Source organism: Erinaceus europaeus, chromosome 3, assembly GCF_950295315.1.
Source record: "Erinaceus europaeus chromosome 3, mEriEur2.1, whole genome shotgun sequence".
NCBI classification, from domain to species: domain Eukaryota; kingdom Metazoa; phylum Chordata; class Mammalia; order Eulipotyphla; family Erinaceidae; genus Erinaceus; species Erinaceus europaeus.
Genome location: NC_080164.1, coordinates 102,835,956 through 102,851,528, shown reverse-complemented (window position 1 = coordinate 102,851,528; position 15,573 = coordinate 102,835,956). Strand labels below are relative to the sequence as shown.

Sequence of the window (15,573 nt, the reverse complement as noted above, 5' to 3'; positions counted from 1 at the left end):
TTTAAGCCATTGACATTTATTGATATTATGGATTTAATGTATTGTAGTGTCATTGTTAAAAAAAATGTTTTTTTTGTTTGCTCTGATATATTGCAAGTATTATAGTGATGTTCTTGTTTATAAGAGGTCTTTTAGAACCTCATTCAGGGCCAGTTTGGTGATGGTTTCCTCCTTTAACTGTTGTTTGTCTAAGAAGGTTTTCATCCCTCCATCTATTTTGAATGAAAGTCTAGCATGATATATTATCCTTGGTTGAAACCATTTTTCATTCAGGGCCCAATAGATATCCTGCCATTCTCTTCTAGCTTTTAGAGTTTGAAGGGAGAAATCTGCAGATAATCTTATGGGTTTTCCCTTGTATGTGACTTTTTGTTTCTCTCTTGCAGCCTTTAGGATCCTTTCTTTATCCTTACTACTTCTCATTGTGACTATGATGTGTCTTAGTGTCTTCAGGTCTGGGTTGATTCTGTTTGGTAAACTCTGGGCCTCTTGAATCTTGATGTCCTTTCTGTTATTCAGGTCTGGGAAGTTTTCTTCTATTATTTCCTCTAGAATGTTTGCTTCCCTTTCCTCTCTTTCTTCCTCTTGCAGGCCAATTATGCAAATGTTACTTCTTTTTAGATCATCCCATATGTCTCTGTTGTTGTTTTCAGTGTCTCTCAATCTTTTAAGCTCTTTCACCTCTTTCTTCGTTTTCTCTAACTCATCCTCTGTCTGACTAATTCTGTTTTCTGCTTCTGTTAGTCTGCTTTCCCTTGCCTCAGCTTCTTTCTTCACTACAGCTATTTCAGCTTTCAGTTCTCTAATTGCCTCAAGATAATCAGTATTTTCCTTGGGGGTCTCAACTGTTGTTTCCCTAATACTGCCATTCCTTTCCTCCAATGTTGTTTTCTTTTCTGTGATTAATAAGTTTATTATTGCTTGCATACTTTTTTATCTATGGTTACTTCTGGCTGATTTGTAGTTTCTTCTGGGCTCTTGTCTTCATTCATTGGAGTAGCAGTTTTATTTGTTTTTGATCTACCCATTTTTTTGATTTATGTGTTTCTTTTTTTATGCTCTGTTGTTCCTCAGTTGTTGTGTTTTGAGCACAAGCAACACTGTACTACATACCTTTATGACAATGCACTCACCAACCTCAGGAATTACAGTAGCAACTGAAGCAAGTATTGAAGCAGTTTAATCACTATCAGTTATCCAAACAATTTCTCCAGTCTGTGAAAAAATAGTAACCAAATCCCAGTAAGAAGAAAGAGAAAAGAAAGAAGGGATAGCAAGAATAGACAGTTATGCATCTACTATCCACTGTATATTCTAGGGTTAACAAGAGGGGAAAGGGAACTAGAGCAGAGATACACACATAGAGAGTCCACTCTAAGTCAGATTTCTTCCTCAAAATAATTCACAAATTCAGAAAGGCAAAGAAGAAGGAAGGAAGAAGTGTATGACAAGATAAAAAAAAAAAGAAAAGAAAAAAGAGACAAGTGAGAGAAAAGGGAAAAGAGAAGAATAAGAGCTGTAATTAAAGATCAGTGAAAAGAAAAAAAAACCTCAGGACTAGACAAGGATGGCTAAAATAGACAGTTATGTGAATCTACTATCCACTGTATATTCTAGGGGTGGCTAAAGGAGGAAGGGAAGTTGAGCAGAGACACTCGTAGTGAGAGTCCACACTGAGTTAGAATTCTTCCCCAAAATCATTCCCAAATGTGTATCAGTGAATTCAAAAAACGACACTGTTTGGTGGTGTGGGGGCTGGGGCCTGTGGCTTTGGAAGCTATAGGATTAAGGAAGAAAGGATGACAAGAATGAGAAAAAGAAGAAAAAGAAGAGAGAGAGAGAGAAAAAAAAAGATAAGAAAAAGAACAGTCATAAAAGAGCGGTGAAAGGAAAGATTTTTTATTTATTTATTTATTTATTTTTAATTATTTAATTAGCTATGCGGGGTGAGTTGGGGGGGTTAGCTACTTAGAAAGAAAAAAAAGGCCAGAGGTTTCAGAAGGGTATAGACTTAGAATGAATGATACTCCCTGGTGGGACAGGAATTTGGTAAAGACAGAAGCTCAGCAAGGGAGCCTGCTAGGAGCTGGTCCCCAGAGATTTGTTAAGGGGGGGTTGGGAGGGGAAGGAGGTGTGCTTTATAATTAAATGGAAAAAAAAATTTCCCCCTTTTTTTCTACTCTATTTCTTAACCCAAATTAAGTTACAGTCACCTCCTTGGTGTCACCGCTAGGACCCCTTATTGACTGGCCTACTAAAGGTAGAAAATCCTACAGTTTCCAGAAGGTGTGGTCAGAGCTCAAGCTACTAGCAGCTTCTCAGTCTGCCATATTCCGGGAACCTCCAAGTTTCTTTATATTCTATTCCATAAGAACCACTGTACTTTTCTTTGCCTAATGGTTAGTGCACTTGGGATTTCTGTGTGATGATCTGACCTCCTCACATAATTGTCTCATAAAAACAAGGAGCTGTCACATCTTAAGGTAGGAATCAATCTTCTCTATGCCCTGGTGTCTGTTTTATTGTGAACATTTGGTAGATTTTTGCATGGAATTAGCTGTGGGAGAATGAGCATTTATCACTTCTTCTAAATCTCAGTTTTCTCATCAGTTAAATATTACCAACCTAAATGTTGTTGTTATAATGAACAAATAACATAAGAATCTGCAAGGGCCAAGGTGGAGGCCTGTTGTTGCCTTGTATAACCTCAAGCAGTATTATTTTTATTTCTTCCTTTACCTCTTTGCTGTTTATTAAATGCCATCATGTGTGCCATTGGTAGCAGAGTGTAACTCTAAAGTGCAAAGCAAAGAGTGAATTGTTGTTGGTGGTTCCTGTCTATGCTTCTGGTCCAGGAAAGTTCCAGATGTTTGTCTGTCACTGCTTAGAGATTCCCAGTTGTATTAAAATCAGCACTGAAGAGCTGCCTGCCCCTTAGCTTCTACCTGTAGCTCTCTGTTCACTGTGCCTAGTGAGCACATATCTATCCACTCTCATGAAGAGACCTATCTGTAAACAGGAATACCCATGACAACTGCTATGCAGTCTGCACCATAGATACTGCAGCAAGACAAGGGCACCTACCCTTCATTTGAGCGCTTTTGGGAAGCATATGTTTAAGTAAATTGTCTCAGTGCTGTGGCGCATAATATACCATTGAAGAGAGTAGCTCTGCACCTGATTTAATCTCACTCTAATCTTCCCCCTTCTTTTATTTTTTAACCTCTTGAAAACAGAGAGCAAATTTTCACGTGCAAAGAAATCCTAGTTTGTTTAGTGGATACAAGTTTCTTTTCTTCGATGAGCTGATTTTCTCCCTTAAAGGATTTCTTTTGTAATGCAGCTTGGAAACCCATTTCTTTTCGGCTTTTCAAGAGAGTCAGATGATACTAATGAAAGGCCATCTTTTGGATCAATTGATCCAAGGGGACTTGGGAACTCCCCCAAGGGTGACCAAGATAAATTATATACAAGTTATGTTCAGAAATGTCCCTGGGTTCTCTGTCTGGACCATTGTTGTTACATTTCATTGTCAAAACACAGGCCATATGAGCTCATCAGAAACTCAAAGACAACGTCTGTGCAGCATGTTAGATGGAAAACTGTTAAGTCACTCACTTCTGGAGGTGAAGTCATGTGTTGATTATAAAAGAAAGTGGTTTTTAAGTCAGTGGGAATCAGATCTATCTTATCTTCCAAGGAGTTTTTAGGGATATGGGCAATAAGATTTGAGAATAGTCTTTTTTTTTTTAGTCTGAAAAGTAAAGTTATGTTTGAGCAGGGAAACCTGAGAGTAAGAATTTTATTCATTGAAAGGTGTTATTAAAGAGTTAAATTATTTCCTCTCTTTTTTTGTTACCTGGATTATCATTGGGGCTCTATGCCTGCACAGCTCCACCATTCCTGGTGGCCATGTTTTTTATAGAGGATGAGAGACTTAGGGAGGGAGGGAGAGAGAGAGAAAGAGAGGGAGGGAAGAAAAGACACACACAGAGAGAGACAGAGAGAGAGAGAGAGAAAGAGAGGGAGGGAGAATGATCAGGGGGCTGAGTGGTGGCACATCCATTAAGCACACACAATACTAAGTGCAAGGATCTGGGCACCCCTCCCCACTTCCCACCTGCAGGGAGGGATGCTTCACAAGTGGTGAAGCAAGTCTGCAGATGTCTCTCTTTCTATCTCCCTCTCTATTGCCCCCTCCTCTCTCAATTTCTCTCTATCCTGTCAAATGGAACATATGGCCACCAGGAGCAGTGATTTCAAATGTTGGCATCAAGCCCCAGCGACAACCCTGCAAAAAAGAGAAAGAGAGTGAGTGAGAGAGAGAAAAAGAGAGAGAGAGAGAGAAAGAGAGAGAGAGAGAGAGAGAAAGAGAGAGAGAGAATAAAAGAATAATCAGAACACTGCTCTCATCATATGCAGTACTGGAGGCTGAACCTGGAGCTTCGGTCTGGAAAGCATGTGCTTTGCCCACAGATCCTTTTCCCCAGTCATTTACAAAATGATTTTCTAAAGAGTAGACATTAGTTTCTGTAGGGTTATAGAGATGGGTGAGTGAGGGGAGATTATAGAAAGCTTCCATATAACAGGAGTAAAAATGAAGTTCAAAGGAATAATAAGTGCAACCCCAGAGATAGAATGTGCAAGTGTTTGAATGTTGAGTGCTGTTTAATAAGGTGGGTGACTTTGTGGCATTACATTGATGGGAAGATGCCTCACCACTTATATACAATGATTACAAGTGCAAGTTTGTTCCTTCTCTTGCTGGGGGTAGCTAGGAGTATGTCCCAATTCCCTCTTAAAGCTGGCAGGAAAGTTAGTAAAGTGAAAGGTATTTCACTGGTCACTGCATATGCTAAACATTTGGGAACAAGAAAGTACAGAAGAGGATGGGGTGGGGGAAAGTAGAAGTCAAAATAAGAGAAGAAGGAAGAAAACGGAGAAAAAAGTTTTAAAACAAAGTTGACCCTTAATGATTGAATGCTTAATTGTAAGAGTCAATGTCAGGCTTTTTGCTGACATGATCCATACTATCTCCATTTCCCCAACCATGGCAAACTGAATGTGAGTGGGAAAATCTTATGCATGGCTAGTATAGGATTATATCTTCCTGCTTTAACAACCATTACAACAGAGGGCCTTGTGAATGCAGTGAAGTTTCCGAGTTGGTATAGGGTGGTTTTAAGAGTCTCTTTGTAAAAAGAGATAACATTTATTACATATGAAACAGGCATTTAGAAAAGGGGAATGGATAATTAACAATTGAGTGGATATAACATGTTATTTTATTGGACAACTAAGGATACCTATCTCTAGATTGTATAAAATTGTCAGATCTCTATTCAGAAGGTAACAGAAGACCCTGGGCACCCAGTACCAATATGTGCAGGAAGAAATAAGGTTGGCAGATGCAAAGATGTCTGCAGTAGCCTTTTAGTGCTGAACTCTAGCCAAAAGAGCTCCTCCAGCCCCTCCTTTCCAACAGCAGAACTTGAACAGTTGCGTAAGTGATGGACAATCCTTTCTTCCTTCCCATGCATAGTGGCCCCTCATCTGCCCTCTCTCCAGTGCTTTTCATTCTCTCCTCAGTGTAGGTTTGTCAGCAGTATCTGCAACTTGAGCATTACTCTTACCATGTCCATTCTTACACTGTCTATGGGCATCAAGTGTCACACTACAAAGAGGGTCCTATTAGGGGTCAGGCCATGACACACCTGGTTAAGGACAGACATTACAGTGCACAAGGATCTGGGTGCAAGCCCCTGGTCCCTACCTGCAGGAGGAATGCTTCACAAATGGTGAAGCAGGGCTGCAGGTCTCTCTCTCTCTCCCTCTCTATATTTCCTTCTCTCCTCTCATGTTCTCTCTGTCTCTATCCACTAATAAATAAAATTAATAAAAAAACAAAGAGCTCTGTTCTGAAAATAGCAAATGTCTCAAGATCATGCCTAATTTACCTCAGAGTGATTTCTCTCTTCTTTATTTTTATTAGTAATTTAATTATTAATAAGATTGTAAGATAACAGGGGCATAATTCCACAGGGTTGCCGACTTCTGTGTCTTTTGGAAACACCCTTATTCTTTATCTCTCTGGGAGTAAGGACCAAAATCATTTATGGGGTACATAAGGTGGAAGATCTGCCTTCTGTGATTGCTTCTCCTCTGGATATGAATGTTGACAGGTGGATCCATATCTCCAGCCTGTTTCTGTCTTTCCCTTAGTGGGGTAAGGCTCTGGAGAGGTGAGGTTCCAGGACACATTGGTGAGGTCGTCTGCCTGAAGAGGTCAGGATAGATTCATAGTAGTGTTTCCAAACTGGTTTTAATGGCAAAATGACAGCCACTCTTGCATCTGATTTTTGCAGGAGAGTCAGTCTGGAGGCCCAGTCATCATTCTATCTTGATCAGTACACTATGTTCTAGTGAGTTAACTAGATAAAACTCAGAGAAGCCAAAACTTCCCCCTTGGAATTCTAATTAAAATTGCTCTAAGGATATTTGTTGTACACTTGATGTGTGGTGTGGTATTAAATGTTCTCCTGACTGATGAACTTCCAACATGCATTTATGAGGAAAAAAAATACAATAAATAAGTGAACAAACCAAATATTGTGTGCATCTGTAGCCTTTCAAGCACTCTGTTTGAACAGGGTGTGGCTTTTGTGATGCATGTCAAAGTAGTGGATATAAAATGTACTTCAAGACTCATTTCACTTTCTTTTTTGTTTTTATTTTCAAGTTGTTTTCTAATCTATGTAAAGGTTTCTCTGTTACTGATCACTATACTATGTATACTGAGCCCTATACTATATATTCCTTAATTAAACATAGTAATCTTAGCTTCTAGACTGCCCTGCTGGTTCTCTATTTATGGAAAAACCAAGTACAGACATGTTGTTGAGCACTTTACCAGTACATACAGAGAAGGCTTAACTTTAGTTCTGTGTCCTCACACTATCGTGCAATGTGGATCCTTCACTTGGAAGACTTTTTTTTTTTTTTTTTTTTTTCTGTTCATTAAGTCAAATTCCACACATATACTTCTCTACTAAGCCCTCTTCAATTTATCACCCTTCCCCTGAATTGAGGAAACTCTCCCCTTTTTTTGCTGTGTCTTCAGAGGATTTGGACAAGCCTGTATTCTAGCATGTATCCCTTTCCAACTTTCGTTTGCAAGAGACATGTATACATTGTACCTATCAGGTTGGTCTGTAAATCATTGAGAACAGAAATATGTTTGGGCTTCATTTCTTCTTCAATGGTGCTTAGAAACTAATAGAATTAATGAAAATTGGTGGGGGTAGATAACATAATAGTTACACAAACAGACTCTCATGTCTGAGACTCCAAAGTCCCAGGTTCAATCCTCAACACCACCATAAGCCAGAGCTAAGCAGTGCTCTGAAAAAGGAAAAACAAAACAAACCTGTCATCTGCTTTGGAGCCAGGTGGTGGCATACCTGGTTTAGTGCTCACATTACAATGCATAAGGACCAGGGTTCAAGCCTCTGGTCCCCACCTACAGGGGGAAGCTTTATGAATGGTGAAGCAGTACTGCAGGTATCTCTGTCTCTCTCTTTATCTCCCCCCCTCCTCTCAATTTCTCTTTGTTTCTATTCAATAATAAAAATAAATAAAATTGATGAAAATGTAGTATTTCTTGACTGCTGCATAAGCAAATTAATAGACTAGGCAATGAAAATAGGATATCCTGGGACAGATCAGACTGCTTAACACTGTTGTCAAGGTAAAGGAATTTTCTAGTGCCTGTTGGTGAGAGATAGGACCAAAGTTAGCTGACAACATAAGGATAAAGAATTTATAGATGTTTCCAGGTCTTGAAATATGTGTCATATCAAGTTGTCATGAAAGGTGATGGGAAAAGTAGGTATAGACCGAAGGAGGTAGACAGAAATGGCTTTGACATGTGTAGGTTTGTTCAAACACATCAGGAGAATCCAAATAAGTGCCTGAGATTCCTATCAAGCTCTAGCTTATTTTATGTGATTCCTTAGGATGATGCCAATGGACTAGATTTTGCTCTAGTGCAAATGCATTGGAAAAAAAATAATAAGACTACTAATAATTCACTGTGTACACAATCAAAACATACTTTCCTGGTAATAGACACATTTGGTTACAAAAGTAATGATTAAGAGGGGATACTACTAATTATGATATGGATGGTGTTCATAATACTAATTGAAAGCTATCTATGTTCCATATGGAAAATGTCTTACATATACTGACAATAATCCTCTTGACACCTCCAAGGTGGAAATGTCAAGCATTCCCTAGGCTGATAGGTACTGAATCACTCTCCCCCTATCACTTGCTCCATATCACACACTGGTATATGGTGGAGTTGGGTGTGATGTGTTGCCCTGTTTTATTCTAGTATCCAGTCATTTTTCTCTTGTCAGATGCTTGAAGATTAAAGAGGAAGCAGCAACAAAAAGAACACACATTGTATCTCCTTTTTTTAAAATTTATTTTTTATTTAAGAAAGGATAAATTAACAAAACCATAGGGTAGGAGGGGTACAGCTCCACACAATTCCCACCACCCAATCCCCATATCCTGTCTCCTCCCCTGTTAGTTTTCCCATTCTCTGTCCCTCTGGGAGCATGGACCCAGGGTCGTTGTGGGTTGCAGAAGGTGGAAGGTCTGGCTTCTGTAATTGCTTCCCCGCTGAACATTGACGTTGACTGGTCGGTCCATACACCCAGTCTGCCTCTCTCTTTCCCTAGTAGGGTGGATTTCTGGGCAAGTGGAGCTCCAGGACACATTGGTGGGGTCTTCAGTCCAGGAAAGCCTGGCCGGCATCTAATGTGTGCTTAGCACACACCTCTGAGAGGATATTAGTGTGGTCTGTGTTTATCAGGTGAAAGGTTAGGGCAATGTAAAGGCAGTGCATTTACTTAGTGCTGCTTGACACTTGAGAACACAGCTCTAAGGGCTTAGGCAAGTGTTTTCTTAGCTAATGACTTAAGTACATCCTCAAGATTTGATCTGGATCCCCAAGCCACCTCTCAGTGCCAAGCCTATTTCTGTTGGAAGCATAAGATCCACACTTTCTCTCTTTATTCCTGTATGAAGTCCCCAAGGGTGATGTTTGAGATAAATGTTTACCTAGAAGTGAGACAAGATGTTGGAGCCCAGTTGCCTCCTAAGTCCAGAGCTTGAACATCTCTTAGCAATCACCACAGATTTATTTATTTACCTTTGAGGTTAGAAAATTGCTTTGGGAAGTGATGTGGATCAGAGAAGTCAACTTTCTGTCCAGATAAGCTTTAGTAATAGTGAGCAAAAGCAAAAATATTAAAGAATAAAATATACCTGGGCATTTTATCTTATTTTTATTAACATTCTTTAATATGTACCATAGTCATACTCTGTGAGTCAAACTGTCATGGAAACATTGAACAACAGAGGAGATACAGGGGTTTCTCTAGGAAGGATACCTTCAGTCTCATTTTTACAAACAGAAACTATTCATAGCAGATATGCTTCACAGCACTAGCAATTTGTTTGTTTTGTTTTGTTTTCTGGGTTTTTGTTTGTTTGTTTTTAGAATTAAGGTGAAAATAAAAGTCCCTAAACCTTGCAACACAGATTTCAGGCATCCCCTGCTTGTGAACTGGCCTGGACTTTTCAATATTCTCAGAAATTGTTGGCAGGCTTTGTACATAGACAGTGGAGTGCTTGGGCTAATAAGGAAGGGGAGGATAGCTGACCAGCAGCCAGCTCAGAGAGATGGCCTTCTATTCTCCCCAAAGACTTGAGCCTGGAAAAAATAATAAGAGTGATAAAGAGGAAAACCATAAGCAGATCCTTTTCCCCATTCCAGTCTGCATTCACCCCTGTCCTTTGGAGCTGGTGGTCTTGGAGGATCCAGCAGTCTGTTGGCTGCTGTTTGTGTTGCTGGGTTTTCCCTGTGGTTTGGTGCTGATGAACTGTGGGGCCCAAGAATGCCACATCCTTTATGCTGAGATGGGAGCAGGAGCCTGTGCATCAACTTCAGAAAAGCAGCTTGTGTACTTTTAACAGCTGTGATATGAGGCAATACATAATTATACAGTGATGGGCTTTTAATTTTTTTATTATTTAATTTCCCTTTTTGTTGTCCTTGTTGTTGTAGTTATTAATGTTGTTGTTGATGCCATCATTGTTGGATAGGACAGAGGGAAATGGAAAGAGGAGGGGAAACAGAGACGGGGAGAGAAAGACAGACACCTGCAGACCTGCTTTACCACTTGTGGAGTGACTCCCCTGCAGGTGGGGGGCCAGGGGCTTGAACCAGGATCCTTACACCAGTCCTTGTGCTTCACGCCATGTGTGCTTAACCCACTGTGCTACTGCATGACTCCCAGAGGTGGGCTTTTATACCCACCTTTTTCTAGAGTTTCAGTTTAAGTCCTTAGGGAGTCTACCAAGTATGTATTACATGTGGGGGTGAGGTGTGCTCAGGGAAAGGGGATTGAATCTGTCAAGAACTGGAGAGAGAGAGAGAGAGAGAGAGAGAGAGAGAGAGAGAGAGAGAGAGAGGGAGAAGAGAGAAGAAAGGAAGGTAGAAAGTAAGGGGAAAGGGAGGCGGGGGCAAAGGAGGAAGAGAAGGGAGAAAGGGAGAAAGAAAAGGGGAAGAGAGGGCAAGGGAGGGAAGGAGAAGAAAGAGAGAGAAACAAAGGGAGGGAGGGAAGAAGGAAGGAAGGAAGAAAGAAAGGAAGGAATAGTGGGTTGGACTGTGCACCTTGTTGGACACACATGTTACAATGCACAAGGGCCCATGTTCAAACCCCCAATCACCACCTACAGTGAGAAAGCTCTGTGAGGGGTAAAGCAAGGCTCCAGGTCTCTCTCTGTCTCTCTTCCTCTCTATCTCTCCCTTCTCTTTTAATTTCTTACTGTTTCTATGCAGTAAATAAAGATAATAAAAAAGAGAAGGAGGAAGGGCAAAAGAGAAAGAGAGGAGAGAGAGAGAGAGAGAAAGGAGAGGAGGGGAGGGGAAAGAAAGGAAGGGCAAGAGAGAAAGAAATAAATGAAGAAAGGAAGGAAGGAAAGAAGGAAGGGAAGGAAAAGAATCATATGAGATTAAAAACAAAAGTATAGCTACTAGAGAGGTAGCTCAGTGGGTGATGCATTCCTTACACTCTTCAGACCTGGCTTGATTCTGAGCACTGCATATAACTAAGGGGTATTGCAGTCTCTACCAAAGTAAAATAAAATAAAACATTATAAAATAAAGGTCATCACCTGAGACATTTTTTGAAACCTCCCACTTAACTGTGCCTCTCAAGTATGAGTAGCAGAGAGAGTGCTCTCTCTCTTCCTATCCACATTTAGTAGCCTGTGTTCCAGTTGCCTTTCTATGGACATGACCATCATATCACACACTTAATCAGCCTCTTTAAGTTGTCTGCTTACAGTCATGTTCCAAAGTACATTTCTGGAAATATAATTCATAATGTTGTCCAATTGTCTCCTTATTTATTTCATTTTTTAATTTTAAATGATTATTTATTTATTTATTTATTAGAAAGAGAGAGCTGGAGACAGAAAAGAAACTAGAGCAGCACTATGGAACATGTGCTACTGAGGATTAGACTGAGGACCTCATGCTTGAGACACTAATGTCTTATCCATTAGACTGCCACCAGGGTCACTCCCTTGTTTTGCATAAACACAACATGTGACACTGGGTGGAAATAGACAAAACTCAAGAGCTTTCAGTTCTTTTTTTTTTATTTTTTTATATTTATTTTATTTATTCCCCTTTGTTGCCCTTGTTGTTTTATTGTTGTAGTTATTATTGTTGTTATCGTTGTTGGATAGGACAGAGAGAAATGGAGAGAGGAGGGGAAGACAGAGAGGAGGAGAGAAAGATAGACACCTGCAGACCTGCTTCACTGCCTGTGAAGCGACTCCCCTGCAGGTGGGGAGCCGGGGTTCGAACCGGGAACCAGGATCCTTATGCCGGTCCTTGTGCTTTGCGCCACCTGCGCTTAGCCCGCTGCACCGTCTGTTACTATGACTGTCTCATCACCCACCATACCCTGTGCTTTTCCAAAGACATTACAGCTTATCCACTGGCTATGCCCATTTTAGAGGTGTAGACACCAAGATAAAGCTGAAGTAGTGACATGCCCAAAGGCCATTTGCCCCAACAGAATCAGACTCAGTGCAACATGAAGAGGGACAAAATCAAGTGAGAGTTCTTCCTTAGGGAGTGAACTGTTTAGCTGACTTTTTGCTACATATGTACTCAGCAGAGAATACAGGAATGACTTAATTCAAAGCAGTGACTAACAGCAGGAATTTTGGTCCCTGTGGAGGAGAGTTTGAAGCATGTGTCTCTCAAAAGTCACTGTGTGGGTGGCCACCCACATGCCACCACCTTCTTCTGTCCATTGCTTCCTTTTTTTTTTTTTTTTTTGCATAGTACCTCATAGCTTTTGAAATAGTCACTTCCATTATCTCATTTGATCCTTACCAGATCCTTGTGAAACAGGCTGGAGAAGGATTATTTTCTGAATTTTATAGGCAGGGGAATTGAAGTCCAGAGAGGTGGTGATTTCTCTAAGTCAGTGAATGCAGAGCCAGTTCCAGCACTCTGTCTATTAATTCTGTGCCCAATAGCTATTTCTTTTCCACCAGGAGCCATCTGCTGTAAAATCAGAGGTAGTGAAAGCATTGGGACTGTCTTTTAAAACCAGTTTTCCAAATGAAACTTTGTTCAAAAATTCTCAGTTATCCTTTGAAATATATCCCAGAACATTGGCCTCCTTTGACCTGCTCGGAATCTCAACTGGTGATCAGCCCTGATACTATAACTTCGTGCTATTTGTTCTTCCCTGTGGTGATCATTGTCTAGCTCAGCATTTCTCAAAATTTTGTTTTATTGGCTCCTCCCTACAGGTTTCTTTCTTCCTTCCTTCCTTCCTTTCTTCCTTTCTTTTCTCTCCTCAAGAATCAGTTTTTATCCCTTGATTTTAATACAGCCTTCACTGAGAATGCATAGTTTAACTCATAAATAGGAAACTAAAAGGGCATTTTTTTTTCTCAAAGGAAAAGCAAGGAAGGGAGAAGAAAGAAAGGAAGGTGGAGGGAAAGGGAAGAAGAAGAGGAAGTAAATAACAAAAAATAACTCAACAAAACTGAAGGTGGTCCTCCCTTCCTTGAGAGGCACCTCTCTAGTAGGATAGATTCACATGTTGGAGCTTCCCTTTGGCCAAAGTATTTGCAGTAGTTCTGTCCAGAGCTGAGGCAGAGTGTCTCTTAAATCTGTCTGTGGGTGAAGCACAATGACCAGATGGTGCCTTGGAACAGGCTCCCCTTTCAGTATCTTACCCCTTAGGTACAAAATTGCATGTCCCCTCTGTCCAGACAAGACTGGTATCTGACATGACTCTATGGTAGGAACTCTCCTTGGTGAAGGTTTGAGTTCACAGCTCTACCTGTTGGCAAGTAACAGCAAAGAAGAATGTTGGAAATTACATTGTTTCCTCTCATCCTCATTAATTCCATATTCCAGTTCTAAATTGGGGGACTAGAACATCAGAAGTTTGCTCTTACAGAGTTTCCCAAGAAATTCCCTGGGCAAATGGAAGTGACTTGCCCAAGGGCCAGCAGCAAGTCAGTGATAACACTGGAACTTGGATCCTGCCTCCTGATATGCAAACTATTCTTCCAGCAGCAAGAATCCATTTCAGATGCATTCTCTTTTCATTACATTTGCTTAAGTGAGGAAACTATAACTGTTAGTACACAGAGGGAAAACAAAAACAAAAAGCCTTTTAAGTAAACACTAGCAAATCTGTTATAGCTGAAGATGTATGCTTAGTGTCCCGGGGGATGGATGATTTAATATTGCTGATATGAAATAAGAGTCTGGGAGTTGGATAACAACCACATGCTGTGTTGTCACTTCCCAGCTTCAGAAATTGACTGCAGATAGCAAAGGGCTCAGAGGTTGCAGGGAGTCCTACTTGATTGCCAGGGATCTGCTTGAATAATGTTTTTGTGAGATGCCTGCTATGTGTGTGGATACTACAGGGTGTCACCAACCTGCACAGGTACACAGATGTGTGCATGTGCCTAGAGTATATCCAGGGAGACTAGGACTGCCTGTTTTCTGTGGCAGAACCATACCAACTCAAAGGCAGAGAAGCAGCCTGGAAGGTGGTGCAGTGGGCAAAGTGTTGGAAATGTAAACATGAGACCTTGAGTTAAAACCCTTCCTGGGATCACGTGTGCCAGGGTGCTACCATTTCTCTCCCCTGCCCTGTTTCATGTAAATCTTAAAGAAGCAGAAAAGAGTCAAACATGAGAACAAAGGCTAAGACGTGACCCAAGTTGCTTAGGTTTTTACAAAACACATGAGAACTGCAACATGTGCTTTTGATTTCTCCAGACTATCTTGCCATTTTCTTTCAAACATTATACTTACATAGAAATAGGCTATAGGTGTGGATTGATCTGCCAATTCTCAGGTCCAGTTGATAATCAGTTATATAAGCCAGAACTCCCACCTTCTGCACCCCCAAAAAGAATTTTAATCCATACTCCCATGGAGGAGAATACCAGAGGGCCCTGAACTCCCAACTCCATCAGGACCCAGACAGAGAGGAGGAAAAAAGGGAGGGAAATTCAGAAGTAGTAGGTGTGACTTAAAAAGGAAGGGAAGATGGGACCACAAAGGGGAAGGGAGACAAATATTTATAAATATAGATGGATAGTTTTAGAAATAATAGTTAACCTATGTCTGCAACCTTGAGAGAGCTACTGTAGCTTCCAGTGAAGGGATTGGGGATTCAGAACTATGGTGGTGGGAAGGGTGCAGAGTTGTAACCCTATTATCTTATAATTTTTAAATCAATATTAAATCACTAATAATATATGCATGCATATATATGTATATATATCATACTTTCAAGAACTTGTTTTTTAATATCACTTTATCATATAAGACAATGAAGTCAGCATTACTTTGAAGTACAATATTCCTATTGAATTCACTTCCTCCCAGACTGTAGAGCCTTGATTTCTTTATCTTTTCTGTTTTTAAAATTTCTATTTAATTTTAATTTTATTTACTTATTACTGGATAGAGGAAAAGAGAAATTGAGAAGGGAGGGAGAGAGACAGAGAGATACCTGAAGCTCTACTTCACCACTTGTGAAACTTTCCCCCTGCAGGTGGGGACCAGGAGCTTGAACCCAGTTCCATGCACATTGTAGTATATGTGCTTAACCAGGTATACCACTGCCTGGCCCCTTATTTATTTTTTTCTTTAAAAGCAAATCAAGTTGCTGAGCACCTGCTATGTAGCAGGTTCTATGCTAAGCACTTTATAAAGGCTAACTCATTTAGTTCTCCTTACAGATCTCTGGCCAATGTCAAGACTTCAAGTTAGAATGTTAAAAAATTGCCACCAAAGTTTCTCAACCAAAATTTTAAGGCAAACAATGTTGCTCCTGAGCCAGGGGGTTGGCACTGTGAACTTCGGCAAGAGATTGGTAAAACTTGGATTGGTGTTTAGTGTATTGCACCAAAGTGTGTGTGTGTGTGTGTGTG

General features: G+C 40.4%; 1 protein-coding gene across 4 annotated transcripts in view; it reads left to right on the top strand.

The window, feature by feature from the left end:
- The window catches only part of CTNNA2 (catenin alpha 2), a 1,425,261-nt gene that overhangs the window by 830,369 nt on the left and 579,319 nt on the right, over positions 1-15,573 (top strand). The window lies entirely within an intron of this gene.